Source organism: Wyeomyia smithii, chromosome 3 (genome assembly GCF_029784165.1).
Source record: "Wyeomyia smithii strain HCP4-BCI-WySm-NY-G18 chromosome 3, ASM2978416v1, whole genome shotgun sequence".
NCBI classification, from domain to species: Eukaryota; Metazoa; Arthropoda; class Insecta; order Diptera; family Culicidae; genus Wyeomyia; species Wyeomyia smithii.
In genome coordinates, this window is record NC_073696.1 from 233,780,011 (window position 1) to 233,793,808 (window position 13,798).

A 13,798-nucleotide genomic window follows, 5' to 3' on the forward strand; every position below is an offset into this window, starting at 1 on the left:
CACCAAAACGGCCGAAACGTCGTGTAATTAACCTAGAATGTCGTGTACTTCTTTTTTGAAAAGACTAAGGACAGTAAACAAATGCAATGTTTAACAATCAAAAATGATAACAGGAGATATAGTACATGATCTTTTGGGATAATTAATGTTACCAGCACAAAGTATTCTGACTAGGCCTAGGACACTAGGAAAACTTTCGACGGTGCGAAATACGCGTCAAAGTCGCCCAGCGCGACCAAACATCGGGTAACTACGGGACGCCGAAGTTGCACGGAAGTACTCGCAGCAGCTGGAAGCAGCATTACCAACGTAAGAGCATCTTGGCTCAGCTACTCTTGAAGTTGACTGGAGGGAACAGGCAAAACTCGATGTTACAAAAGAAGCGTCATTAGGAAGATTGAGATCGGGGGGCGATGGAGGAACTGTACCGTGCGAATGAAACACGAAAGTTCTACGAGAAGCTAAATTGCTCCCGCAAAAGCTTTGTGCCACAAGCCGACATGTGCCGGGGCCCGGATGGTAACCTTCTCACGGTGATTGAAAGGTGGAAGCAGTATTACGAAAAGCACCTTAACGGCGATGTAGCAGAGGACGACGACGCAGAGGTAGTAGATCTCGGTGTACGTGCAGATGACGACAGATTTCCAGACCCTGACCTCCAGGAGGTTAAAGAAGAGATCGACCGACTGAAAAACATCTGTTGAAACACGATGGCGAAATACTGGCTAAGGCGCTACACTGGGTTACTGCTAAGATTTGGGAGGAGGAGGTAGTACAGAAAAAGTGGATGGAAGGTACACTGTGCCCTCTGGATGGATTATCGTGCTTGCTATTCAGAATCGCCTTGGAAGGTGTGATACGTAGGGCTGGTATCGACACGAGTGGCATGATATTCAGAAGGTCTGCTAAGCTCTTTGGCTTCGCCGATGACATTGACATTGTAGCACGAACTCTTGAGAAGATGACGGAGACGTACATTAGACTGAAGGCAGAAGCCGGACGAATTGGATTGGCCATAAACGCATCGAAGACTAAGTACATGAGAGGAAGAGGTTCCAGAGAAGACAGTATCAACCTCCCACCACGAATTCACATTAGCGGTGATGAAATCGGGGTAGTAGACGAGTTCGTGTACCTGAGCTCACTGGTGACTGCTGACGACTTCTTCGAACAGCAAGGGACACTTCGACCTGGAGCTGACTGGTAAGGTAAGGTAAGAACTAAACCTGAGTACCATGGAACGGGGTGAAATTGATCAATTTTTATAACAATTTCCAATTAACTAGTTTCATGTACATTTTTCCCGAAATAGTATAATTTTAAAACAAGTACTGGGATGTGCTCCACTAAACCTCTATGGCTTTTGGTGAAATTTCTATCGTCTACTTCATGAAATAAATTCGATAATTCTATAAGGTACTATGAGGTAAATTGGGGTGAAATTGATCACCATTGAAAGCAATACATTCTTTTGGAAATGTGCTTTAATTTCGATATGCTAAAGATAAATGATGATTTCTGTACAGAAAAATATAATTTACAGCTAGTTTGGAAACGAAAATAACGATATTTCAGGTTAAAATTCGTTTATCTTGGTTCACGAGCTGCTTGTTGCTAAATATGCTCTTATTTGATCGTCGTTAGACCGATTTTAATTCGGTTTGTTGCAAAAGCTCAAAAACTAGCTCTGAAATTAAAATCTTTGTGGTTTCCTGCGAATTCATCAGTATTTCGTTGATGGTATGGAATGATCAATGTTGAAAATTACATTTTTTGAGCTTTTCTCAAACTTTACTCACTTCTCCAAATTTAACGTAATTAACCCTTATCTAAGATTACTTTAAGTAAGTTCAACTTTTTTTGTTATTTAAAAACTTGTTTGATCAAATTTGATTGAGTTTTGACTGAGTTAGAAGAATTTTTCGAAAATATGAAAAATTGCACCGGGCATGCAAGGGTTAACTTTGACAGGTATGTGAATCATGCAAAAGTTGCATTTAAGGACACGTTTACATTGCCTAGTGTTGTAAGAGCAATATCTTTTGATTAGTAGTATTTTTTGACGTGGGACTACGTCTTTCTACACTACACTAAGGTACCTTCTGGAAAAACTGGATTGAACATGTAACGATTTTGGTTGGCGGAATGAAAGATTTTAAATGCTAATAGCGCTCAAACAACTGTTCCGATTTCAATAGTTAATATTCCGTTGGAAAGCTAAAACATACAAGATTTGTATAACATGATAATTTTAGTTACCATTTTCTTATTACTCCGTGAAAATTGCGGGAAAGTTTGAAGGTCGAATATCCACATACATTTTTCATACGATTGGTATATTTCCCTAACGCAGACTTCAAAAACATAGACGAAATGATTTTACGCATTCAGGCATTGCCAGCCAATTGGCATCGCATTCATCACCCAACGTAAGCGACGAAGAAAGAAAGCAGAGATGCTTCCACGTGATTGGTTCTTCCCCCAATCACCCAAGTTTCCCACACTGAGTGACGCTATAAAAGGATATTCCGTGTTGAGAGAAGCTCATTCCCTGGTCGACCGTCAAAGCGAACAGTTCGGCTTCCCTTCGATCTGAGTTGGACCCCACCAGTGGTAATCTAATTCAGATATCGTTGTTGGAATACAGCCCGAAACTGGACGTGATCGGCACTGGGAACCATTGGAAGCCGTTAGAAGGGACCATTGGAAGACTTGGAAGCCGTTTGGATGCTGCCGATAGTAATTTGTGTAGGTATAGTGTGTCGTATACCAAGTGTCTGTGTCTGAGTAGCGTGTGTGTGTGTGTGTGTGTGTGTGTGTGTGTGTGTGTGTGTGTGTGTGTGTGTGTGTGTGTGTGTGTGTGTGTGTGTGTGTGTAGCGTGTGTGTGTGTGTGTGTGTGTGTGTGTGTGTGTGTGAGAGTAGCGTGGGTGTGTGTGTGTGAGAGAGTAGCGTGGGTGTGTGTGTGAGAGTAGCGTGGGTGTGTGTGTGAGAGTAGCGTGGGTGTGTGTGTGTTTGAGAGTATCGTGGGTGTGTGTGTGAGAGAGTAGCGTGTGTGTGTGTGTGTGTGTGTGTGTGTGAGAGTAGCGTGTGTGTGTGTGAGAGTAGCGTGTGTGTGTGTGAGTAGCGTGGGTGTGTGAGTAGCGTGTGTGTGTGTGTGTGTGTGTGTGTGTGTGTGTGTGTGTGTGAGAGTAGCGTGGATGGGTGTGTGAGAGTAGCGTGGGTGGGTGTGTGTGTGAGAGTAGCGTGGGCGTGTGTGTGAGAGAGTAGCGTGGGTGTGTGTGTGAGTAGCGTGGGAGTGTGTGTGAGAGAGTAGCGTGGGTGGGCGTGTGTGTGAGAGTAGCGTGTGTGTGAGAGTAGCGTTTGTGGGTGTGTGTGTGTGTGGGTGTGTGTGAGTAGCGTGTGTGTGTGTGTATGAGTAGCGTGTGTGTATGAGTAGCGTGTGTGTGTATGAGTAGCGTGTGTGTGTGAGTAGCGTGTGTGTGTGTGAGTAGCGTGTGTGTGTGTGTGAGTAGCGTGTGTGTGGGTGTGTGTGAGTAGCGTGTGTGTGGGTGTGAGTAGCGTGTGTGTGTAAGTAGCGTGGGTGTGAGTAGCGTGTGTGTGTGTGTGTGCGTGAGTAGCGTGTGTGTGTGTGAGTAGCGTGTGTGTGAGTGTGTGTGTGCGTGAGTAGCGTGTGTGTGTGTGGGTGGGTGTGAGTAGCGTGTGTGTGTGTGAGTAGCGTGTGTGTGTGTGTGTGTGTGAGTAGCGTGTGTGTGTATGTGTGTGTGAGTAGCGTGTATGTGTGTGAGTAGCGTGTGTGTGTTTTTTTTGTTCATGGATTGTTGTGTATGGTATTTTACGTTTGGACTTTTAACCGGATATATTCGTGATCCGGTTATCCGAAGCTCGGATCACGGATGTGTAAACGAATACTTTTCGGATATCCGGATACGGATAATCGAGTAGTCGGATATCCGGATATCCGGATTTTTTTTTCTATCTATTAAGCCCGTTCGAATGAAATGTAACGCGAAAAATGGCTTTTTTCACAATCCTTCATCCCCTCGTAAGTATTTATTTACATAATTCGCATTAAACTATGTTCGGATACAATATCCGGATATCCGACTATCCGAAAATCCGGATATCCTGTCGGATAATATTCGGATATCCGATTGATCCGGATTTTGGATATTTGTCCGATATCCGAGGTCGGATATCCGGATATTTCAATCCGGATAGTCCCAGCACTATATGGCTATGGCAGAATTAAATCTTTACACCCACAATAGTCCCACGTCAAGCCTACGTTTGTGCACTCAAGCACATACCCTTTAACTTTTATCACGAATCTTCAGGTGATCAATTCCACCCCATTCCACGGTACCATTTACAATTTTATTTTTTAGATGGCCTGAAATTGCTACGAGCATCAACAAATTATGTGGAAGCTCGCAATGGATTGCAACACAAAGGTTTTCTGACCACGACAACATTTTTTTGTAGTTTACATGACCTACAAGATTTAATTCACACCGACAATTATATTAGGGTAGGGAACATATTCTAAGCAGCTTTAGGAACCGCCTGTGTATTCAGACGAAATACAGTCAGGTTTTTTTCTACGAGGTTTCTTTTAGGCGGATTTGTGAATTAACGCGTTTTTTTACGCGGATTTTCGAATTAACGCGGTTTTTTTTTACGCGATACCGCGCTAATTCAAAAAAAAATTCACGAATTTCCAAATTAACGTGGGTTTGGAATCAGAAACGTTTAAGTGTTTATCTAGTAAAAAACATAGTCCAAAAAATACACTCCGGCCACCGAAAGATCCGGAAACACCGTCAAAGAGGACAATTAAATACTGTATTAAATACTGATTCTAGAGTGTCTCGGGTTTTTTCTAAAGCCCTTCTTGCTGGACTACTTTACGCGGATTTTTTAGAAAACGTGTTTTTTTACGCGGATTTTTGAATTAACGCGGTTTTTTTTTACGCGGATTTTTGGATAAGCGCGGTTTTTTTACGCGGATTTTCTAAATAACGCGGTTTTTTACGCGTTTTTTTACGAGGTACGTATCCCCCGCGTAAAAAAACCTGACTGTACTCGAAATGTGTTGGGTGAAATTAAAACAGTAGAATATCAATCTGTTCTCTATCGTTTTCTCTGTTAGAACTTGTTTTCAGATTGTAAAACTAAGTTAGCAAACTTTAACAACCATCAATTAAAGTTACCAATCGAGGGACACTATTCCAATCACCCCGAACCTATTTTAAGCAGTTTCCATCTGTTTTGCAGGCGTTTTTTTATAGCACTCGAAGTGGCACCTATTAGCTGGGCTATGAATGATTTTTCTATATAGGATCGCTGTCAAGTGAGTGCTTATTAAAGATAGATTGAGAATGCCATTCAGAAAGATACAAAATTGACAATTCTGCGTGTGTGACAGTAGTCTAACAGGAATAACATGCAAATATACTGGCTAGACTTGGATATCTCCCAATATAGAAGCTACAGGGAACACACGTCTATCACTTTGCATTATAAATGGATTAAAGACAAGACACGGATGCACGACTGGACGTTTTTATGGATAAACAGATAACACAAACCAGTTCAAAGCATTTCTGGGGTTTCCCAACCCAATAAATAAAAGAAGTATGATGCACCGTACGAATTGAATTTTAAATTTTTGAAGAGTGAGTTTTAAAGAGTGAAAACAAACCGTTTAGAAAAAATATTTATAAACGATTGGATCGATCCATAATTAAAACAAGAACTCAAATGTACTACATGTGACATTATAACAAACTAAGTGGCTTTAACTAAAGTTTCCTGCGCATCGCACCTTTGATCCTTATGTGTTTGTTTGTTCAAACCCAATAATACGCAGTTTTGCCTACGTCAACATCACTTGATATGATCTGCTGATGCAACACCATCACACTGTCAGCTGATAGAGAAAATAGTATAGAACTTACACCACAACAGATGTAGTGATAAGCACAACTGATAGTCAGACACGACTAAAGTTTTTTTTTACGAGGTACGTATCCCCCGCGTAAAAAAAACCTGACTGTACTCGAAATGTGTTGGGTGAAATTAAAACAGTAGAATATCAATCTGTTCTCTATCGTTTTCTCTGTTAGAACTTGTTTTCAGATTGTAAAACTAAGTTAGCAAACTTTAACAATCATCAATTAAAGTTACCAATCGAGGGACACTATTCCAATCACCCCGAACCTATTTTAAGCAGTTTCCATCTGTTTTGCAGGCGTTTTTTTATAGCACTCGAAGTGGCTCCTATTAGCTGGGCTATGAATGATTTTTCTATATAGGATCGCTGTCAAGTGAGTGCTTATTGAAGATAGATTGAGAATGCCATTCAGAAAGATACAAAATTAACAATTCTGCGTGTGTGACAGTAGTCTAACAGGAATAACATGCAAATATACTGGCTAGACTTGGATATCTCCCAATATAGAAGCTACAGGGAACACACGTCTATCACTTTGCATTATAAATGGATTAAAGACAAGACACGAATGCACGACTGGACGTTTTTATGGATAAACAGATAAGACAAACCAGTTCGAAGCATTTCTGGGGTTTCCCAACCCAATAAATAAAAGAAGTATGATGCACCGTACGAATTAAATTTTAAATTTTTGAAGAGTGAGTTTTAAAGAGTGAAAACAAACCGTTTAGAAAAAATATTTATAAACGATTGGATCGATCCATAATTAAAACAAGAACTCAAATGTACTACATGTGACATTATAACAAACTAAGTGGCTTTAACTAAAGTTTCCTGCGCATCGCACCTTTGATCCTTATGTGTTTGTTTGTTCAAACCCAATAATACACGAATGCACGACTGGACGTTTTTATGGATAAACAGATAAGACAAACCAGTTCGAAGCATTTCTGGGGTTTCCCAACCCAATAAATAAAAGAAGTATGATGCACCGTACGAATTAAATTTTAAATTTTTGAAGAGTGAGTTTTAAAGAGTGAAAACAAACCGTTTAGAAAAAATATTTATAAACGATTGGATCGATCCATAATTAAAACAAGAACTCAAATGTACTACATGTGACATTATAACAAACTAAGTGGCTTTAACTAAAGTTTCCTGCGCATCGCACCTTTGATCCTTATGTGTTTGTTTGTTCAAACCCAATAATACGCAGTTTTGCCTACGTCAACATCACTTGATATGATCTGCTGATGCAACACCATCACACTGTCAGCTGATAGAGAAAATAGTATAGAACTTACACCACAACAGATGTAGTGAGAAGCACAACTGATAGTCAGACACGATTAAAGTTACATTCAACGACGACACGCTGCACCGTGGGGTGTCTCCTTACAAATACGGGTCATACAATAAAAAAAAAAACAAAATCAAGAAAATGTGTAGTCTTTGAATTTCGTGACGCAGAATATATGCGCTTACTTGTTTCTAGTAATCATCTTTTCAATGGAATAATGGTTATTTCATTGTTTCCTCAACAGTTCGAAAAATCCGGACAAAATCCAGTTTGGATAATTCGGACACCACTTCTGAAAATCCGACCTGTCCGGAAAAAAAAACCGCTCGGTTGGTATGCTCATTCATACGCCACTGTTTTTGATTCCACCTCTTCTTATCAGTTTTTCCCTTCGTTTTTTTTAATTAGTATAAACCAGGAGATTGGTGTGGCTGTCAAACTGCTTACATTGGCTCTGGTACCCTTTTTTTGGTTGGTTTGCCCTAAAATAACTGAAATAGAGTAAACGTCCCATAATTGCCATTGACTTATTTTCGAATAATTATGTTTGTGAATGAAAAAAAAAAACCAACACTTAGCGTTTGTTTTCAGTACAATGTGCACTTGCAATGAATAAGATATTGTGTGTAAGCATTTTAAATGAAATTTTGGTGCCATGATGAATTTATGATTGGTAGGCAAAATTTTGACGGCAGCCCCCCTGGTATAAACCCATATAATATGATTTGTCTATTGAAATCTTCGTGCAGCTGTGTCAAATGCAGAGCATGTTCAAAAACATTGAAAACAGGCATTTGGTAAGCAGTTTGGCACTCCAAAAGGGTAATTTGAAATTATGTCGATCACCACTCCAGTGTGCCACTGTGGCAATAAATTCACGTTGGGAGACTGTTCTCTCCGAAACTTGTCCACGCCCAGTGACACATGCCACGGATTGAAAGCAAGCTAAACAATAAGTCGAAAACTAGTTTAACTGTAAAACCAGTAATGTTCATAATTTGTCTGATAAAATTTCGTATATTGCTTCACATGTTGACCATGTACTCTGTTTTGTCCACTTTTTACCTGTTTTTTCAAAGGTTCTAAACTTTTCTATTGATAAAACAGCACTTATATTTCTTCATATTGGAATAGAGATATAACCATTAACCCTCTCCCGCTCACGAGGTTTATCATTAAAATTTATAGCTTCAAGAGAAAATTCAAGCTGAACTTTTTGTAAACTAACTAAAATTACTGTCAATAGTAGTATTTTGAAGAAAATGCCCAGTGATGCTATGAGGCAGCATATAAAAGTTTATGGAACAATCGTAAGCACAACAAACTATTTTATGTCAAGATATGATGATTATAATTCTTTGTGCTCTAGAGTCACCATGAGCGGGAAAGGGTTAAGGCTACCAGTTACCATCAATTTCTGTATAAGGAAATTGGATGAAAACAAAGAATATTGCACCTGTTCCCTGACCTAGTTTAGGGAGTTGCGACTCACGAAAAATATAGCCTAAAACAAAATCCATACGAGTAATTTGCTATTAATTTCAATCGAAAACTATTACAATTACGTAACAAATCCCAGTAAGACAGTGACTTAAGGCGAAATAGAACTGGATTCACGCGAACTGCTAATAGTTGGGTTGTCACCAAACTTATGCCAGGCGCCAGCACACACCACGCGAACCGCTAATGTTTACAAATAACATACAAATGATCGGAAAGTTTCCGCTTTTGCCTCTAATAGGCACGAAGACAGTGCGAAATCCGACGCAGCTGAAATGGGCTAGTTACGACATAACTTATTTACTTTCGCATCACCTCCTAAAGCGCCTCGGCGCAATTGGCTCAGCTTCCACAGCCCCAACCAAGTTTGTGTGGGGACCGAGAAACACAAGAAAAGCTCGCGGATCACAGTGATAGACGAAAAAGTAGGAAAGCAACAGGGAAAATCAGGCATTAAAAATAAAGCATATGTCCGCACGACAATATCGCGTACGTCGTGTAACAGATAGGTCCCCTGAATATTCTACGGGTGTCTTTCATATTCATCGGACAATCCGGCAAGCAATAGGCTTCGGTGCTGTAGACCGGGCATTCACAAGCATTTCATCATCCAAGTCATCAGCGCTCTCCACTGATATCAGTGGCGGACATTTTATTTTCTACCTTTTTTATTCACAGCAGTAGAACGTAAAGGCCAATAAAGATTTTTTTCCTCTAGGCTCTGAAGATTAAGTAAACTAAAACGGAGAAAAATAGCTACCTTCTATCGTTGCACTTCCTGCGGGTTGTTCCCGGAATCGATGTATTCCACGAACAATGAGACACTGGAAAAGCGCACGACACTAAAATTCCGTAGCAGAGGACAGTTGAATTTTCACCCTTTTCCTAGTACTGAAAACACTTTGACTAACTCACGAAAGACGGGAATTTGAAACGCGAAAAGCAAACGGGGTGCGAGAGATCGCGAACACGACACTCGATTGATGATTATTTTTTCCTGTCTGCAAAGGTGGCCTGTTCTCGTGCGACGAATGACAGCTCTAACGAAAACGGAAAATGACGTTTGACAGATAGGGGGATTGAACAGTGCGTGAGAAGATGTAGCGCTGTGCCTTCCAAGAGACTGGTATGGTAGCCTTCAAGCGCCACGGACATCTATTTCTGTACCGTTAATCCCAAAACTACTTTCTCTGCCGTCACAATTTGCTTTACTCTGTTTTGGTACACAACTAATTCACTAGATATCACTTATAATATTACAAAACTGCGAGAAATTGATCAAACTATCTGATATGCTATCAATAATTGGGTTGTTTAGCTATTCACGGATATCCGATTTTTATATATCATCTGAAAGAGTGTAATTTTCTGAGCAAAACGTGATTTATTAAAACTTTATATCATTATCCTTCGATTTTTAAATGAAGAATAAAAAGTCGCTCTAAATCGCTACAATGACAGTTGGTATATGGGCGAACTGTCATTGTAGCGATTCGAGCAGATTTCGAGCACTTTTAAATCGTGATTTAAAAAGCGAAGGACAACGAGAGAAATTTTTTTAAATCACGTTTTACTTAGAAAAGGCAGCTCTTTCAGATGATATAAAAAGCTGATATAGCTAAACAATTGCAGCCAACATTTGGTCGGTTTGCCCGAAAAAACATGAGATAATGGTAAACAGACCACTTTTCGGGTCCGAGTGCCAATGAGGTTGGTAACGCGTCAAATCGAGCTATTGACATACCTATCGAGTAACAGTGAATGACAATGAACTCATGTCCTGGGCTCAATCTCATATGTGCCCGCCGTGCCCGCTGTCAGATAAAGGTGTATGAGAAATGGCGGTGATATGTTATTCCGTTTACACATGCGCTGAGATGTTACCCCTTAAAACCTGTAATGCTCGACCAACAATGAACAAAATGAATTTTCTTTTTCTCGGCTTTACCGAGCACCAAAGAAAATCCCATAAGTCCCAACTGTCAAAAAGTTATTTACAAAGTCAATGCAGCATTTTCCGAGTGGGAACAAGATAAAAGCAGGGCTGTGCCGTTACACCGCCTTCATAAACTACTCAAACAGTGATTTTATTCAAAGTATGGAACCATTCGAGTAGTTCATTTTGTACCAACTTTTTTGGAAGATTTCTTCCTGAGCGTTAACCCTCCCAGCTGGGCTCGGGCAACGATGTTGGCCTAACAAGCCAGTTATCGTAGGCTCGAGTCTCGGCTCGGGAGAGACTGTTGATGTCAGTAGGATCGTAGCGCTAGCCCTGCAATTGGGTGGTTTAGCTGTTCACGAATTTCTGATTTTTATATATCAACTGTAAGAGTGCAATTTATCGCAATTTATTTAACGTTTATCGTTGTCCTTCGATTTTAAATGAAGAATAAAAAACTGCTCGAAATGCCTTAAATGAGTTCTCCCATATACCGTACATGGGTGAAATGTCATTGGAGAAATTTCGAGCATTTTTTTGTTATTCATTTATTAATCGAAGGAAAACGATAAACATTTTTCAAAAATCACGTTTTGCTCAGAAAAAGAGGCTTTTTCAAATGATAGATAGAAACTGGTATCTCGAAAAAAAACATCAAAAAAAACTTAAAAGTTGCTGTAATTTGGTTGTTTAGCTATATCAGCTTTTTATATCATCTGAGAGATCTGAATTTTCTAAGTTAAACGAGATTTTAAAAAAATTTCTATCGTTGTCCTTCGCTTTTTAAATCACGATTTAAAACTGCTCGAAATCTGCTCGAATCGCTACAATGACAGTTTGCCCATATACCAACTGTCATTGTAGCGATTTAGAGCAAATTTTTATTCTTCATTTAAAAATCGATGGATAATGATATAAAGTTTTAATAAATCACGTTTTGCTCAGAAAATTACACTCTTTCAGATAATATATAAAAACCGTAAATCCGTGAACAGCTAAACAACCCAATTGTACATTGTTATACCCTAATTTAGTTATATTTTTCATTGTAAATACATCAGTTTTACATTATCATATTATATACAAATATCATTGTTCAGAACAATAAAAACCATCGTTTTTGCCATTTTTGCCATGAAAAAGGGGGGTCGTTATGAATCTTAACATCATTTTTTGAGGCATTTTTCCCATACATTTAGAAGTCACTGACAATGTTTTCCATGGTAAAATTATTGTCGGTGGTAGATTCAACAACAAAAAACGTTGTTAAAACATGGTAATGACAACAATCGTTTGCAAGCTTACAGTAAAAATACCATATTTTTATGGTTACAATACAAAACATTCGTCAATCGTAAATTTTTTTTGGGATGGCTTTATAACCCAATTGAAGATTTTTGTAAAAATTCATTTTGCTTAGACAATATAGCTATCTCAAGTGATATAGCTAAACAGCCCAATTGGGTTGTAAAAAGTGGAAAAATATGCTTACGTAATTATTGAACGGCCCCTTAGGACCCGATTGTCCTGTACACTAAACAGTTGGCTGCGAAGTATGTGTGTTATAAACCCCAACAAACAATTTTGTTGATTTACAGCTTGTTAAGCTGCTATTAAACGGATTTCATCTTAACAAAACCTTAATAAGCTGTTATACAACAAAATTGTTTGCTGGGACAGAAGGTCGAGTTTTGAATCGGAATGTAGCACCAAGGCTTTGTTTTTGCTTCCTGAGTGTTACGTATGTCTTATCTAGTGGTGGGGCGTCGTTTTATGCATAAAATAAATCTTGATAGCATAAAGTCATAACCAAATTTGTTTGTTCTATTTGGAGCCCATTAACAATGTTAATTTGATCAGAACATCGAACTTATCGGACGTCCATTGGTTTTATCTTCATTCGTTCGTTCGTTTTATCACTTGGCGCATTGCATTTCAAATGTATATTAAGATTTGTATGGCATGGTAACAAAACTTATTTTTTGTATTTTCTATTCTAGAGAGCTCAAAATAGCTTAAAGCATACGATTCACGACTTCAAAGTTTGGTTTTTTATGGTTAACAACTTTGCCGAAGACGACTGACGGAAATCCTACGGAAATGGTTTTCAGCATTTAACTCGACTCAACAGCTGTAATTTTTTTAGAAACATCCTAGGTCATTAACAAAGTTGTTAAGCATCTTGAATACTATACTTCATCGTAATGTAGCGCCACAGACAGACGTCCAAGCAAGAACAACATTGATCAAAATTTCCGTGTAAATTTTCAAAGTAAATTGCGTTGTAAATCACTTGTACACTAACGCCACCTGGTGACCTCATCGCTACAATACATTTTTTTTCGCTGGTGTACGAGGCTGGCGGCACTGGTAGCGCTATCTGGTTACGGATTGCTACTACAAAAAACCTTACACAAGTTTGGAACTCAGCTTGGACCTACACGCTCGTAAATAATAACTCATGAACTGAGCAACGCTGACTCAGTTTAGAACGATGTCCGTAGACGTCAAAAAATGAGTAGAAGTCCTTTTTCATTCTGAGTAACTTTGACTCACTTTTTGGGTTCCCTTCATATAACTTCTTTCTGAGTAACGTCGCATATAACGACGTCCATTTTGAAAGATGGTTACGATGTGCTTTAGTTTGTGACATATGTTTTTTAATTGTGTGCGCCTCAGAAGGCATTATAACTGTTTACTTTTATTACAAGGTAATTATTGATGAACATGTGGTGTCGTTTATTGGCCGTGGCGGATTTCTAGCCAGTAAAGAAACTTAACTGTACCCAAAAAAATGAGTAATGTCGTACTCAAATTTTGAGTAATAATGACTCATTTTAAAGACGCCTAGTGTTACTCAGTTTTGAGTATTTGTGGAGTTACTCAATTTAAGAGTTGTTCCACTTTTTACGAAAATGCGTCAAATGTTACTCATTTTAGAGTTATTATTTACGAGCGTGTAGGACAGGACGTGACAAGTGGCTTCTAGTTATTCTTCTTTTCGTTCAAAATAGCCCTCATAAAACATTTCAATTTTCCGGCACGAGGCTTGCCAGTGTCGCCAAAATATTTAATAAAGGAAATTTTAATACCTACACTGAAAGA

The 13,798-nt window shown here is 39.0% G+C and overlaps 1 protein-coding gene across 1 annotated transcript in view; it reads right to left on the bottom strand.

Annotated features, from left to right (window-relative positions):
- Nucleotides 1-9,785, bottom strand: part of LOC129729832 (ATP-dependent Clp protease ATP-binding subunit clpX-like, mitochondrial) — a 48,486-nt gene extending 38,701 nt beyond the window's left edge. The window contains exon 1 of the mRNA XM_055688672.1: nucleotides 9,515-9,785. The gene's annotated coding sequence lies outside the window, so the exon portion shown is untranslated. The remainder of the gene's footprint in view (nucleotides 1-9,514) is intronic.
- Between the last annotated feature and the right edge of the window lie 4,013 nt (nucleotides 9,786-13,798).